At 43.5% G+C, this 16,525-nt stretch overlaps 1 long non-coding RNA gene across 8 annotated transcripts in view; it reads left to right on the top strand.

Annotated features, from left to right (window-relative positions):
- LOC143961916 (uncharacterized) overlaps window positions 1-16,525 on the top strand; it is a 184,033-nt gene that overhangs the window by 65,799 nt on the left and 101,709 nt on the right. The window contains exon 4 of one of the 8 annotated variants that reach the window (XR_013270584.1): window positions 15,415-15,581. The exons of the other annotated variants lie outside the window; for them this stretch is intronic. This is a non-coding gene — a long non-coding RNA (uncharacterized LOC143961916). The remainder of the gene's footprint in view (window positions 1-15,414; window positions 15,582-16,525) is intronic. 8 annotated transcript variants of the gene reach the window in all.

Genomic DNA, 16,525 nt, shown 5'->3' with positions numbered 1-16,525 from the left:
CCTATTACAAGGAATGTAAACATCCCTTGTAATAGAAAAAAAGCATGACAGGTTCTCTTAACCACTAGGCGTCTGCTCTATAGCCGAAAGACGGCTGTAGAGGGGAAGCCAATTGCCGGGAGGCCGTCCCTGGACGGCCTCCTGTTTACTTCCGCAATGCGCGCTCCCACGAGCGCGCATCGGGGAAGTTCTGTGCTGGCCGTGTCCCCCGGACACAGCCAATCACAGATCGTTGTAAACGGCCAATCACAGCGGCCGTTTACAGTGCAATTGGCATGCCCAATGAGAGGTGATCTCATATGTAAAAATATGAGATCATCTCTCATCGTCGGCTCTCCCTCCTCACACAGAGACAGCATGTGAGGAGGGAGAGATTAGCGGCTGCAGCGGCCGTGAGTAATGTCCCCAGTGTGCCACCTGTCAGTGCCATCTGGCCCCAGTGTGCCACCTGTCAGTTCCACTTGTCATCAGTACCATATCACTGCCACGTGTCATTAGTGCCATCTGTTAGTGCCATCTGTTATCAGTGTCACGTGTCATTAGTGCCATCTGTCATCAGTGTCACGTGTCATCAGTGCCACGTATTAGTGGTATCTGTCATCAGTGCCACGTCAGTGTCACTGTCCTGGTGCTCCAGGGCCTTCAAAAGTGTAATAGGTAGTCAACAAGTTAGATGTGTAATTTATGCTCCTAGAACATGTGACGGCGCTCCCTACATGTTGGGCCTCTCTATGTGGCCAGGCTGTGGAAAAGTCCGACACATGTGGTATTGTAATACTCAGGAGGAGAAGCAGAATTTATTTTATTTTGGGGTGTCATCTGTGGTATAAACATGCCATGTGAGAGAAATAACCTATTACAATGACAATTTTGTGAAAAATTAAAAAATTTAAAAAATAAATCATTATGCAAAGAATTGTGGGAAAAAAATGACAGCAGCAAAAAGCTCACCATGCCTCTTACTAAATACCTTGGAATATCTACTTTCAAAAAAGGGGTCATTTGGGGGGTATTTGTACTTTCCTGGCTTGTTTGGGTCACAAGAAATGAGATCGGCCACCAGTACATTAGATGTGATCAATTTTGTATGATTTGCACCACAGCTTGTAGACTCTCTAACTTTCACAAAGACCAAATAATATCCACTAACTTGGGTTATTTTTACCAAAGATATGTAGCTGTATAAACTGTGGCCAAAATTCATGAAAAAAAATAATTTGCAAAAATTTATCACAGAAACAAAGAAAAATGCGTTCTTTTTTTAAAAAATTTTCGGTCTTTTTTTCATTTATAGAGCAAAAAATAAAAAACCCAGAGGTGATCAAATACCACCACAAGAAAGCTCTATTTGTGGGGAAAAAAGGACAAAAAATTCATTTGGGTACAGTGTTACATGACTGAGTAATTGTCATTCAAAGTGTGAGAGCACCGAAAGCTGAAAATTGGTCTGGTCACGAGGGGGGTTTAAGTGCCCAGTTGTCAAGTGGTTAAATATGAGATCTGGGGGTCAAAAAGACCTCACATCTCATATTTACATTAAAATGCAATAAATTAAAAAAAACAGCTATGGGTGGAAGTGACAGTTTGACGTTGATCCACCCTGCAATGGTATGGAGACTATTGAGGCTATTTATACATGGTGATCATATCCCCCCCCTATGTATTTATACATGGTGATCATATCCCCCCTTATGTATTTATACATGGAGATCGTATCCCCCCTTATGTATTTATACATGGAGATTATATCCTCCCCTTATGTATTTATACATGGAGATCATATCCCCCCCTTATGTATTTATACATGGAGATCATATCCCCCCCCCTTATGTATTTATACATGGAGATCATATCCTCCCCTTATGTATTTATGCATGGAGATTATATCCTCCCCTTATGTATTTATACATGGAGATCATATCCTCCCCTTATGTATTTATACATGGAGATCATATCCCCCCTTATGTATTTATACATGGAGATTATATCCTCCCTTATGTATTTATACATGGAGATCATATCCTCCCTTATGTATTTATACATGGTGCTCATATCCTCCCTTATGTATTTATGCATGGAGATTATATCCTCCCCTTATGTATTTATACATGGAGATCATATCCTCCCCTTATGTATTTATACATGGAGATCATATCCCCCCTTATGTATTTATACATGGAGATCATATCCTCCCCTTATGTATTTATACATGGAGATCATATCCCCCCTTATGTATTTATACATGGAGATTATATCCTCCCTTATGTATTTATACATGGAGATCATATCCTCCCTTATGTATTTATACATGGTGATCTTATTCCCCCTTATGTATTTATACATGGAGATCGTATCCCCCCTTATGTATTTATACATGGTGATCATATCCTCCCTTATGTATTTATGCATGGAGATCATATCCCCCCCTTATGTATTTATACATGGAGATCATATCCCCCCTTATGTATTTATACATGGAGATTATATCCTCCCTTATGTATTTATACATGGAGATCATATCCTCCCTTATGTATTTATACATGGTGATCTTATTCCCCCTTATGTATTTATACATGGAGATCGTATCCCCCCTTATGTATTTATACATGGTGATCATATCCTCCCTTATGTATTTATGCATGGAGATCATATCCCCCCCTTATGTATTTATACATGGTGATCATATCCCCCCTTATGTATTTATACATGGAGATCATATCCCCCCTTATGTATTTATACATGGTGATCATATCCTCCCTTATGTATTTATACATGGAGATCATATCCCCCCTTATGTATTTATACATGGAGATTATATCCTCCCTTATGTATTTATACATGGAGATCATATCCTCCCTTATGTATTTATACATGGTGATCATATTCCCCCTTATGTATTTATACATGGAGATCGTATCCCCCCTTATGTATTTATACATGGAGATCGTATCCCCCCTTATGTATTTATACATGGAGATCATATCCCCCATATGTATCTATACATGGTGATCATATCCCCCCTTATGTATTTATACATGGAGATCGTATCCCCCTTATGTATTTATACATGGAGATCGTATCCCCCCTTATGTATTTATACATGGAGATCATATCCCCCCTTATGTATTTATACATGGAGATCATATCCCCCCTTATGTATTTATACATGGAGATCATATCCTCCCCTTATGTATTTATACATGGAGATCATATCCCCCCTTATGTATTTATACATGGAGATTATATCCTCCCTTATGTATTTATACATGGAGATCATATCCTCCCTTATGTATTTATACATGGAGATCATATCCCCCCTTATGTATTTATACATGGAGATTATATCCTCCCTTATGTATTTATACATGGAGATCATATCCTCCCTTATGTATTTATACATGGAGATCATATCCCCCCTTATGTATTTATACATGGAGATCATATCCTCCCCTTATGTATTTATACATGGAGATCATATCCCCCCTTATGTATTTATACATGGAGATTATATCCTCCCTTATGTATTTATACATGGAGATCATATCCTCCCTTATGTATTTATACATGGAGATCGTATCCCCCCTTATGTATTTATACATGGAGATCGTATCCCCCCTTATGTATTTATACATGGAGATCATATCCCCCATATGTATCTATACATGGTGATCATATCCCCCCTTATGTATTTATACATGGAGATCGTATCCCCCTTATGTATTTATACATGGAGATCGTATCCCCCCTTATGTATTTATACATGGAGATCATATCCCCCCTTATGTATTTATACATGGAGATCATATCCCCCCTTATGTATTTATACATGGAGATCATATCCTCCCCTTATGTATTTATACATGGAGATCATATCCCCCCTTATGTATTTATACATGGAGATTATATCCTCCCTTATGTATTTATACATGGAGATCATATCCTCCCTTATGTATTTATACATGGAGATCATATCCTCCCTTATGTATTTATACATGGTGATCTTATTCCCCCTTATGTATTTATACATGGAGATCGTATCCCCCCTTATGTATTTATACATGGTGATCATATCCTCCCTTATGTATTTATGCATGGAGATCATATCCCCCCCTTATGTATTTATACATGGAGATCATATCCCCCCTTATGTATTTATACATGGAGATTATATCCTCCCTTATGTATTTATACATGGAGATCATATCCCCCCTTATGTATTTATACATGGAGATTACCGTATATACTCGAGTATAAGCCGAGATTTTCAGCCTCTTTTTTGAGGCTGAAAGTGCCCCCCTCGGCTTATACTCGAGTCATCGCTGTCTGCCCGCTCGATCAGCGTGTCGAGCAGACAGACAGCGGCCATTCTATTCAAAAGCCGCGCCTCCGGCTCCGCCTTCGCCTGTGATAGGCGGAACACTGAATTTCCCAGCAGCCTGTGTTCCGCCTATCACGGACATCGTATCATCCTCGTACTACGGACGAGGATGATACGACGTCTGTGATAGGCGGAACACAGGCTGCTGGGAAATTCAGTGTTCCGCCTATCACAGGCGAAGGCGGCGGCGCAGCTTTTGATCTTTACAATGGCCGCCGACGAAGAGGGCACGGGACGGCACGGCACGGGACGGGACGGGACGGGGGCAAGGCAAGGCAAGGCACGACACGGGACGGATGCAAGGAGGCAAGGCACGGCACGGGACGGAGGCAAGGAGGCAAGGCACGGGACGGAGGCTCGGGACAAAGGTAGGCTGGACACACACACACACACACACACACACACACACACACACACACACACACACACACACATGGATGGAGACACACACAGGGATGGATGGATGGATGGATGGAGACACACACACACAGGGATGGATGGATGGATGGATGGAGACACACACACACAGGGATGGATGGATGGATGGATGGAGACACACACACACAGGGATGGATGGATGGATGGACACACACACACACAGGGATGGATGGACGGACACACAGGGATGGACGGACACACAGGGATGGACGGACACACAGGGATGGACGGACACACACACAGGGATGGACAGGCATGTCTCACCCTCGGCTTATACACGAGTCAATAAGTTTGCCAGTTTTTTTGGGGGTAAATTGGGGGCCTCGGCTTATATTCGGGTCGGCCTATACTCGAGTATATACGGTATATCCTCCCTTATGTATTTATACATGGAGATCATATCCTCCCTTATGTATTTATACATGGTGATCATATTCCCCCTTATGTATTTATACATGGAGATCGTATCCCCCCTTATGTATTTATACATGGAGATCGTATCCCCCCTTATGTATTTATACATGGAGATCATATCCCCCATATGTATCTATACATGGTGATCATATCCCCCCTTATGTATTTATACATGGAGATCGTATCCCCCTTATGTATTTATACATGGTGATCATATCCCCCCTTATGTATTTATACATGGAGATCGTATCCCCCTTATGTATTTATACATGGAGATCGTATCCCCCCTTATGTATTTATACATGGAGATCATATCCCCCCTTATGTATTTATACATGGAGATCATATCCTCCCCTTATGTATTTATACATGGAGATCATATCCTCCCCTTATGTATTTATACATGTTGATCATATCCTCCCCTTAAAGCGGAGGTCCACCCTAAAGTGGACCTTCCGCTCATCGGAACCCTCCTGTACAGTACAAGTATCTGCACCCACTTCCGGGATAGCTCTCTGCGGAAAGGGGTGTACGTTACGCCCCTTTCCGCAAGTGCCCGCCCCTTTTCGCAAGTGCCCCGCTGCCTGCTGGGAAACACACAGATCCCAGAGGCAGCGGGGACCGTCCTTATTGCGCAGCGCGACTCTCGCATGCGCAGTAGGGAACCGGGAAATGAAGCCGAAAGGCTCCACTTCCTGATTCCCATACCCAAGATGGCGGCGGCAGCACCCGAGAGACGATCTACAGATCGGCTTTGAGTGCCGACATCGCGGGCGCGCTGGACAGGTAAGTGTCACTATTTTAAAAGTCAGCAGCTGCAGTATTTGTAGCTGCTGGCTTTAAAAAAAAAAAAACGCGGAGTCCCGGCGGACTCCCGCTTTAAGTATTTATACATGGAGCTCATATCCTCCCTTATGTATTTATACATGGAGATCATATCCCCCCTTATGTATTTATACATGGAGATCATATCCCCCCTTATGTATTTATACATGGAGATCATATCCTCCCCTTATGTATTTATACATGGAGATCATATCCCCCCTTATGTATTTATACATGGAGATCATATCCCCCCTATGTATTTATACATGGAGATCATATCCCCCCTTATGTATTTATACATGGCGATCATATCCCCCTTATGTATTTATACATGGCGATCATATCCCCCCTTATGTATTTATACATGAAGATCATATCCTCCCCTTAAGTATTAATACATGGAGATCATATCCCCCCTATGTATTTATACATGGAGATCATATCCCCCCTTATGTATTTATACATGGAGATCATATCCCCCCTTATGTATTTATACATGGAGATCCTATCCCCCCTTATGTATTTATACATGGAGATCCTATCCTCCCTTATGTATTTATACATGGAGATCCTATCCTCCCCTTATGTATTTATACATGGAGATCATATCCCCCCTTATATTATACATGGAGATCCTATCCCCCCTTATGTATTTATACATGGAGATCCTATCCCCCCTTATGTATTTATACATGGAGATCCTATCCTCCCTTATGTATTTATACATGGAGATCCTATCCTCCCCTTATGTATTTATACATGGAGATCATATCCCCCCTTATATTATACATGGAGATCATATCCTCCCCTTATGTATTTATACATGGAGATCATATCCCCCTTATATTATACATGGCATTGTAGCAAAGTTTCATTTCTTCAGTGTTGTCACATGAAAAGATAAAATATTTACAAAAATGTGACTGAGGGGTGTACTGTACTGTATTTATACCCTTATATATTTATATATGGCAATCATATCCCCCCTCAATTTCCTCTTCTCAAGAGTGAATAAATTCAGCTCCTCTAATCTTTCCTCATAGCTGAGCTCCTCCATGCCTCTTATCAGTTTGGTTGCCCTTCTCTGCACTTTCTCCAGTTCCCCGATATCCATTTTGAGAACTGGAGCCCAAAACTGAACTGCGTATTCCAGATGAGGTCTTAATAATGATTTGCACAGATTTATTCTCTCTCTCTGGAGTCCATACCTCTCTTATACATGAAAGGACTTTGCTCAGTTTGGAAACCGCAGCTTGGCATTGCATGCTATTATTGAGCTTATGATCTACCAAACCCCCCAGATCCTTCTCCACTATGGATCCCCTCAGTTGTACTCCCCCTAGTGAATGAATGAATGAATGAAATACTTGTATAGCGCACAATGCGAACTGAATCGCCTCTAGTATGTATGATGCATGAGTATTCTTAGCCCCCAAGTGCAGAACTTTACATTTCTCAACATTAAACCTCATCTGCCACATAGTCGCCCAATTAGACAGAGCATTGAGGTCGGCTTGTATATTGGAGACATCCTGTAAGGACGTTATTCCACTGCATAGTTTGGTGTCATCTGCAAAGATGGAAATGTTACTTTTGATCCCAGACCCAATATCATTTATTAACATATTAAAAAGTAAGGGGGTCCCAGCACTGAACCTTGGGGTACACGACTGATAACCTTAGACCATTCAGAGTAAGAATCATTAACCACTACTCTCTGAATCCTGTCTTTTTTTTTTTATCCAGTTTTCTATCCGTTTACAGATTGATCTTTCCAAGCCTGTAGACTTTACCTTACACTGTGTCAATCGCTTTTGCAAAATCCAGGTATACCATGTCCACCGCCACCCCTCTGTCCAAGTATACCATGTCCACCGCCACCCCTCTGTCCAAGTATACCACGTCCACAGCCACCCCTCTGTCCAAGTATACCATGTCCACCGCCACCCCTCTGTCCAAGTATACCACCGCCACCCCTCTGTCCAAGTATACCACATCCACCGCCACCCCTCTGTCCAAGTATACCACGTCCACCGCCACCCCTCTGTCCATGTTAATGAGTCCCTAAATATTAGAAACAATGGCCATTAAATTACAGAGCTCAGTTCTTTTAGGATCCGTGGGTGGATGCCATCTGGTCCAGGTGCTTTATCCACCTTTATTCTGTCTAAATATTACTGGATCATATCACTTTTGAGCCATCGGGGATCATTTGGGTCACTACCACCCCCATTATGGACATGAGCTCCCCCATATGCTCCTTTGTATACACAGAACTGAAGAAAGTATTTAATAAATTTGCTTTCTCTTTGTCCCCCGTCACCCACTACAGATTATTTTGCAAGGGGCCTACAAGCTCAGACCTGACCTTTTTACTATTGATGTAGTCAGTTTGTAAAATAAACAGATAAAGAGACGAGTAGACGTAACATGAAATATATTGGAACAGATCTGGTTGGCGATGGTGGAACTTTCCGCCTCATCTTGGCTCCTGTATTGTCTTCCATTGGCCGTTTAAGAAACAACAAGCTGCAGAACAGCCGGGGCTGTTGTAAGAAATCACCGGGCCCCGTACAACCTACCTGACAGGGGCCCGCCCCGGCATGTGGGTTCATGTGTTCAGCCCCCCGAACACAGACAATGTGTATTTGGGGCTCTCAGATTAGGACCTGTATATCCAGTGTATATAGTGCCCCCTATGGAATATCCGGTGTATATAGTGCCATTAGCTTATACACATATATTATATAAAGTATTTCACACATTTTTGCAAATATTTTATTCTATCTTTTCATGTGACAATACGGAAAAAATGACACTTGTCTACAATGTAAAGTAGTGAGTGTACAGCTTGTATAACAGTGTAAATTTTCTGTCCCCTCAAAATAACTCAACACACAGCCATTAATGTCTAAACCGCTGGCATCAAAAGTGAGTACACCCCTAAGTGAAAATGTACAAATTGGGCCCAAAGTGTCAATATTTTGTGTGGCCACCATTATTTTCCAGCACTGTCTTAACCCTCTTGGGCATGGAGGCCACCAGAGCTTCACAGGTTGGCACTGGAGTCCTCTTCCCCTCCTCCATGATGACATCACAGAGCTGGTGGATGTTAGAGACCTTACGCTCCTCCGCCTTCCGTTTGAGGATGTCCCACAGATGCTCAATAGGGTTTAGGTCTGGAGACATCCTTGGTCAGTCCATCACCTTTACCCTCAGCTTCTTTAGCAAGGCAGTGGTCATCTTGAAGGAGTGTTTGGGGTTGTTATCATGTTGGAATACTCCCCTTTGGCCCAGTCTCCGGAGGGAGGGCATCATGCTCTGCTTCAGTAAGCCACAGTACATATTGGCATTCACGGTCCCCTCAATGAACTGTAGCTCCCCGGTGCTGGCAGCACTCATGTAGCCCCAGACCATGACACTCCCACCACCATGCTTGACTGTAGGCAAGCCACACTTGTCTTTGTCCTCCTCACCTGGTTGCCCCCACACACGCTTCACACCATCTGAACCTAATAAGTTTATCTTGGTCTCATCAAACCACAGGGCATGGTTCCAGTAATCCATGTGCTTAGTCTGATTCTCTTCAGCAATCTGCAGGCTTTCTTGTGCATAATCATTAGAAGAGGCTTCCTTCGGGGATGACAGCCATGCAGACCAATTTGATGCAGTGTGCGGCTTATGGTCTGAGCACTGACAGGCTGAGTCCCCACCCCTTCAACCTCTGCAGCAATTCTGGCAGCACTCATATGTCTATTTCCCAAAGACAACCTCTGGATATGACGCTGAGCACGTGACCTCAACTTCTTTGATCGACCATGGCGAGGCCTGTTCTGAGTGGAACCTGTCCTGTTAAACCGCTGTATGGTCTTGGCCACCGTGCTGCAGCTCAGTTTCAGGGTCTTCTTATAGCCTAGGCCATCTTTATGTGCACTGCTGAAAAATTTGGTGGTTTTTGTTTCATTCGTGTCTTTTTATTTATTTATTTATTTATTTATTTATTTTTTAGCTCATACGTTAGGATTGCAATTCGTAAATTTGAAAATTTAGTAAATTCCTGAAATTTGAAAATAAGAAATAACTTACTAATAATATTGTAATTTCCTTTCAAATTTGACTGTTAGTGAATGTAACAAATACAAATTTATCCAAAGTTTCAAATTATCCGAAATAACGAATGCCGCATCTAAACAAACGTAATGAATTTATAGAAAATAATAATATAATAAAAACGTTTTTTATTATTGTAATTTTATTATTATTAATTTATTACGTGCCATTCGTTATTTCGGATAATTGGTAACTTCGGATGAATTCGTATTCATTACGTTCATTAACAGCCAGATTTGAAAGGAATTTTCAATACCTATAATTTAATAGTTAAGCTAATATTAGTTATTTCAGATTTCCGAATATTCTGAGAAATTTGTTAAACGGGTATTCGTTAATTGGGATATTTCCAAATTACTGAACTTGTTGAAATTAGTTTAAAAAAACGAATTCGGAACTAAACGAATAGGCAGAATATGTGCGATGTCCTGTGTGGGAGCACTATGTGCCCTGGCAGGACACCTTGAGGGATTTATCCTCACTTAGAGTGGAACCTACTAAGAAATTGATGCTTGAGAGCGCTCAGAGGGTATTTGAATTTGGGGACAAGAACGGGAGGCTGCTGGCCTTGCTGGCCAGGGGCCAACACAACGCAACCCACCTTGGTAGGCTAAGGGACCTGGATGGCCATCTGTTGACATCAGTGCAAGATTTATGGAACTCTAGCAGACCCTGTACTCCTCTAGGGCAAACTTTGACGACTCTGAACTACTCCACTACCTAGATCAAATCTCGCTCCCCTCCTTAGAGGCGGGGAAGTGCGCGGAGCTGGATAAAGACATCTCCCTTGAGGAAGTGCAGGAGGCTCTGGGGTCCATGCAGGGGAGGAAGGCCCCTGGCCCTAATGGAGTTCCTATAGAATTCTATTCGGTATACCAGGAATTTTTAGCCCCTGAACTTACTTCATCACTGCAGCAGTCCTCTAACCTGGACTCTCTGCCGGATTCGTTGTCTGAGGCGATCGTGGTGTTAGTGCCCAAACCTGGTAGGGACCCTGAAGAGTGTGCCTCCTACTGGCCTATCTCCCTAATTAATGCAGATGCTAAGCTACTAGCGAAAATACTGGCTATTAGGCTCGGTAAGGTAATAGAGGACCTCATTCATTTTGATCAGAACGGGTTCATGCTGGGCAAGGGCACAGATATCAATATTCGCCGCCTGTTCCTAAATCTGGCCACCTCCCATGACAATGCAGGAACGAGAGTCATAGCCTCTCTGGACGCGGAGAAGGCTTTTGACTCTATTGAATGGGTATACTTATGGGCGGTGTTGAGGAAATATGGGGTGGTACCCAAGTTCTTGCACTGGCTAGGCTTATTATATAAGATCCCTAATATAAGACTGGTGTGGCAGTCCAGCAGTATAGTGGGGCTTTGGGTTGGCCCTCTTGAGGAGAAAATATCACTGTATGCGGATGACACCCTGCTGTATCTACAGGATGCAGGTCCCTCGCTGCAGGCTGCTCTGGAGGTGTTTGACAAATTCGGACGATTCTCTGGAATTCGTATCAGTTGGACTAAGTCAGTCTTATTCCCATTAGATACACAGGCGAGAAATTCTGCATCTCAGACCGCGCTGCGTTGGGTGACAGAATTCACGTACCTAGGTATCAGAGGGGCCTTCCAACGACTTAACCTTCAGCCCATACAGTGCCTTTGCGAAAGTATTCGGCCCCCTTGAACTTTTCAACCTTTTTCCACATATCAGGCTTCAAACATAAAGATATAAAATTTTATTTTTTTGTGAAGAATCACCAACAAGTGGGACACAATTGTGAAGTGGAATGAAATCTATTGGATATTTTAAACTCTTTTAGCAATTAAAAAACTGAAAAGTGGTGCGTGCAAAATTTATTCGGCCCCTTTCTTTCAGTGCAGCAAACTCACTCCAGAAGTTCAGCGAGGATCTCTGAATGATCCAATGTTGTCCTAAATGACTGATGGTGATAAATAGAATCCACCTGTGTGTAATCAAGTCTCTGTATAAATGCACCTGCTCTGTGATAGTCTCAGGGTTCTGTTGAAAGCGCAGAGAGCATCATGAAGACCAAGGAACACACCAGGCAGCTCCGTAATACTGTTGTGGAGAAATTTAAAGCCGGATTTGGATACAAAAAGATTTCCCAAGCTTTAAACATCCCAAAGAGCACTGTGCAAGCGATCATTTTGAAATGGAAGGAGTATCAGACCACTGCAAATCTACCAAGACCTGGCCGTCCCTCTAAACTTTCAGCTCAGACAAGGAGAAGACTGATCAGAGATGCAGCCAAGAGGCCCATGATCACTCTGGATGAACTGCAGAGAACTACAGCTGAGGTGGGAGAGTCTGTCCATAGGACAACAATCAGTCGTACACTGCACAAATCTGGCCGTTATGGAAGAGTGGCAAGAAGAAAGCCATTTCTCAAAGATATCCATAAAAAGTCTTGTCTAAAGTTTGCCACAAGCCACCTGGGAGACACACCAAACATGTGGAAGAAGGTTCTCTGGTCAGATGAAACCAAAGTCGAACTTTTTGCCCACAATGCAAAACGATATGTTTGGCGTAAAAGCAGCACAGCTCATCACCCTCAACACACCATCCCCACTGTCAAACATGGTGGTGGCAGCATCATGGTTTGGGCCTGCTTTTCTTCAGCAGGGACAGGGAAGATGGTTAAAATATTGAGGGGAAGATGGATGCAGCCAAATACAGGACCATTCTGGATGAAAACCTGTTGGAGTCTGCAAAAGACCTGAAACTGGTACGGAGATTTATCTTCCAACAAGACAATGATCCCAAACATACAGCAAAATCTACAAAGGAATGGTTCACAAATAAACGTATCCAGGTGTTAGAATGGCCAAGTCAAAGTCCAGATCTGAATCCAATCGAGAATCTGTGGAAAGAGCTGAAAACTGCTGTTCACAAACGCTCTCCATCCAACCTCACTGAGCTCGAGCTGTTTTGCAAGGAAGAATGGGCAAGAATTTCATTCTCTCGATGTGCAAAACTGATAGAGACATACCCCAAGAGACTTGCAGCTGTAATCGCAGCAAAAGGTGGCTCTACAAAGTGGAGCCTACGCAAGGGGGCCGAATAATTTTGCACGCCCCACTTTTCAATTTTTTATTAGTTAAAAAAGTTTCAAAAATCCAATAGATTTCGTTTCACTTCACAATTGTGTCCCACTTGTTGGTGATTCTTCACAAAAAATAAAAATGTTATATCTTTATGTTTGAAGCCTGAAATGTGGCAAAAGGTTGAAAAGTTTAAGGGGGCCGAATACTTTCACAAGGCACTGTAGTTACCCGCCTTAAAGACTATTGCTCTCGTGGACTAATCTGCTTCTTAACCTCCTAGGACAAATTAATATATTGAAGATTTATCTTCCCAAATGTAACTACATCTTCAGGAATTGCCCTGTATGGTTACCCCAGTTCTTTTTCAGGGACCTGGAGAGTTGCATAGACTCCTTCTTGTGGCGGGGCTCCTCCCCACGGATGGCCAGGTTAACTCTCCAGCTCCCTGTTGATTGTGGAGGATTGGCCCTGCCTAACCTGCTGGTGTACTACTGGGCGGCCATGTTGGTCATGGTCAGGTGGGGATTCGAACAAACCAGGGCTAAACACCGGATATACTTCATGCCTCAGAGACTGCATAGAATATGCCCACAGAGGTCCCCAAATTGTCCGTGATGGCAGTCTCCTGACAGCACCTGGGCCAGGTAATGTGGTGGCTGCCTGTTCCCTCCCCCACCACCCTCCTTTCCTCCCATCCTCATTATGCATGCTTAACCTGCTCCAGTAAACCGAATGCTCTGATGCTACATATTTATGTATGTACCCACTTATGGTATTTGAAGTATATAATGTGTAATGTACCATGTTATCTCAAATAAAGACTGACCTTGTTTTAAAAAAAACAAAAAAAAACGATTTGCACAAGCCTAAACGAAAGCTCTATTTGTGGGAAAACCGTTACCCATCAGAAAATGCAACGGAAGTAATGTTGCAAACAATATTGTGCACGTGCTTTGTGTTCCAGTATGGCCGCTATGCATTTTAATAGGTTTCCTGATGTGACAGAACATGAAGGTGACAGCGGACATCTTCTTACACCCAGGCAAGTCTATATTTTCCCACTTATTCTAGCAGTTAACTCACCTTATAGACTAATTCGCCACTGAGCAGTGCTGGGTGTACCAAGATGGCTGCCACCACCTTCTGCCTGCTCACCTGGATGTAAGAAAATGTCCGCTGCTGTCTTTGTGTTCTGTCAGATTAGAAACCTATTGGAATGCATAGCGATCATGCTGGAATGCATGGCACATCCGCAGTAAGCATTTTTTGCTCAGAACGTTATTTTCTGATCCGTAGCGGTATTCTGACAGGACACTGTATCGCAAATAAACTATGGCCTGGTCATGAAGGGGGGTATATCTTCCGGAGGTGAAGCGGTTAATATCCTGACCACCCCTCCGGACTCTTGCATACAGCGGCCGCCCAGTGCTGCCGGCGTGCCGGTCAGTTTATCGCAATACACAACCTCATAGTAAGTATCCATCATAATGTTCAAAATAGAAATATCTCATTGGTTAGCCTGGTCACGTGGTCATGAGGGCTTTCTATTACAAGCATTAGGATGGATACATCAGGGTCAAGAGGGGTGGGTGGGATCGGGCCGGACCGGGATACCGGGACATTTCCCGGTAGGCTGCCTGCCCTGGGGCTGCTTCGATCTATGCTGTGGCTGCAGCGCTCCCCTCCCTCTTCCTCCTACTTGTAACACACAGCGCGGGAGACCGATGTGTCCCGGAGCTCAGTGTTTACTGTTCGGCGGCTCTGTGACAAAAGTCCTACCCTCCTTCTAGACCAGCTCATGTGATAGACGCAGTGGACGCATGGTGAGGCTGCAATGAGGGGCACAGTAAGGCAGCAATGATGGGCACAGTGAGGCTGCATGGACTGGCACAGAGGCTGCATTGATTGGCACAGTGGGGCTGAATTTGATGGGCACTGGTGAGGCTGCATTGATCTCTTGTATGGCATGGTGAGGCTGCAATGAGGGGCACAGTAAGGCAGCAATGATGGGCACAGTGAGGCTGCATGGACTGGCACAGAGGCTGCATTGATTGGAACAGTGGGGCTGAATTTGATGGGCACTGGTGAGGCTGCATTGATCTCTTGTATCATGTCCACAATCTCTGGCCATCTCCTGTAATATGCCCGCAGCCTCTGACCATCTCTCGTCTTATATCATGTCTGCAGTCTCTGAGGGAGTCTGGAGAGGAGTCAAGAGTGGGAGCTCCGCCTACATTTGAGGACATGGGAGAAGTCAGACATGTGTGGACTGTGGAGAGGAGTCTATAGGATAAAACCAGAGCCACCATGCTGGAGACAACTGACTGAGCCCTGCACATTGCACCTGAGAGGAGGTCAGTGACAGCACCACTAGGCCAGTCTGAGGTGGGGGTCACTGATGTAAGGGGGGAGTGAATACAGTGATGTAAAGAGACACTGATATAAAGGTTTTCCCCTTATATCAGTAGCCCCCCCCTCCTTACCTTAGTGTATTTTCTGTAGAAGGTGGTCCCCCTCCCCCCCCCCCCCCTCACATTCCAAGAGTGCCTGGTGTCCCCCTTGATGATTTCTTCACTTTTACTACTTTTAACTGAAATTTGCTGTTTTATGTATATCTATATATCCCTAGCACTATGTGCTTTCATATCTATCTTATCTATATATAATACGCTCTTCAAACGTGCTTTAAAACGCATGGTTTTTCCCTTTTTATGAACAAGAAATAATGACGTTATGCTATTGGGCTGGTATAATGATTCTATGGGACTGGTATGAAATTATTTCCAAGGCTGGTTTTTATTCCCAGTCCGGCCCAGGGTGGGATATTTGAAGCTCTTCTTTCTTTTGGGACTCCTTACCGGAAGAGTCGCTTCTCATTGGTCAGCAGGGTCACATGGCTGTGCCATCCAATCACCACTTGGCATTGTGAGCATTAGGATGGATACAGCATGTTTTCCGGAGGGGTTGGGCGGGATATTTGGAGTAAATTCACCTTTTCATTTCTCATTATAAGGTGAACTTACATTTTATCTGAATTAGGAAATAGTGCGAGTTATAGGGGAGAGTTCAGAGACTGGTGCAGCTCTGCAGAGAAACCAATCAGCTTCCAGGTTTCTTTGTCAAAGCTTAATTGAAGAAGCTGAAGCTAGAAGCTGATTGGCTGTCATGCACAGCTGCACCAGATTTTGCACAATCCAGTTTTAGTAAATCTCCTCCAAAATTGTTATCAATATTTCTGTAATTTCTGGTACTATTTGTACCAATGAAATATATTCCTGGGTTGTAGAGTTTGCTCGGC

Source organism: Lithobates pipiens, unplaced genomic scaffold, assembly GCF_037356315.1.
Source record: "Lithobates pipiens isolate NorthernLeopardFrog02 unplaced genomic scaffold, aLitPip1_a1.2 Scaffold_8, whole genome shotgun sequence".
NCBI classification, from domain to species: Eukaryota; Metazoa; Chordata; class Amphibia; order Anura; family Ranidae; genus Lithobates; species Lithobates pipiens.
This window is presented reverse-complemented; position numbering and strand designations above follow the sequence as displayed.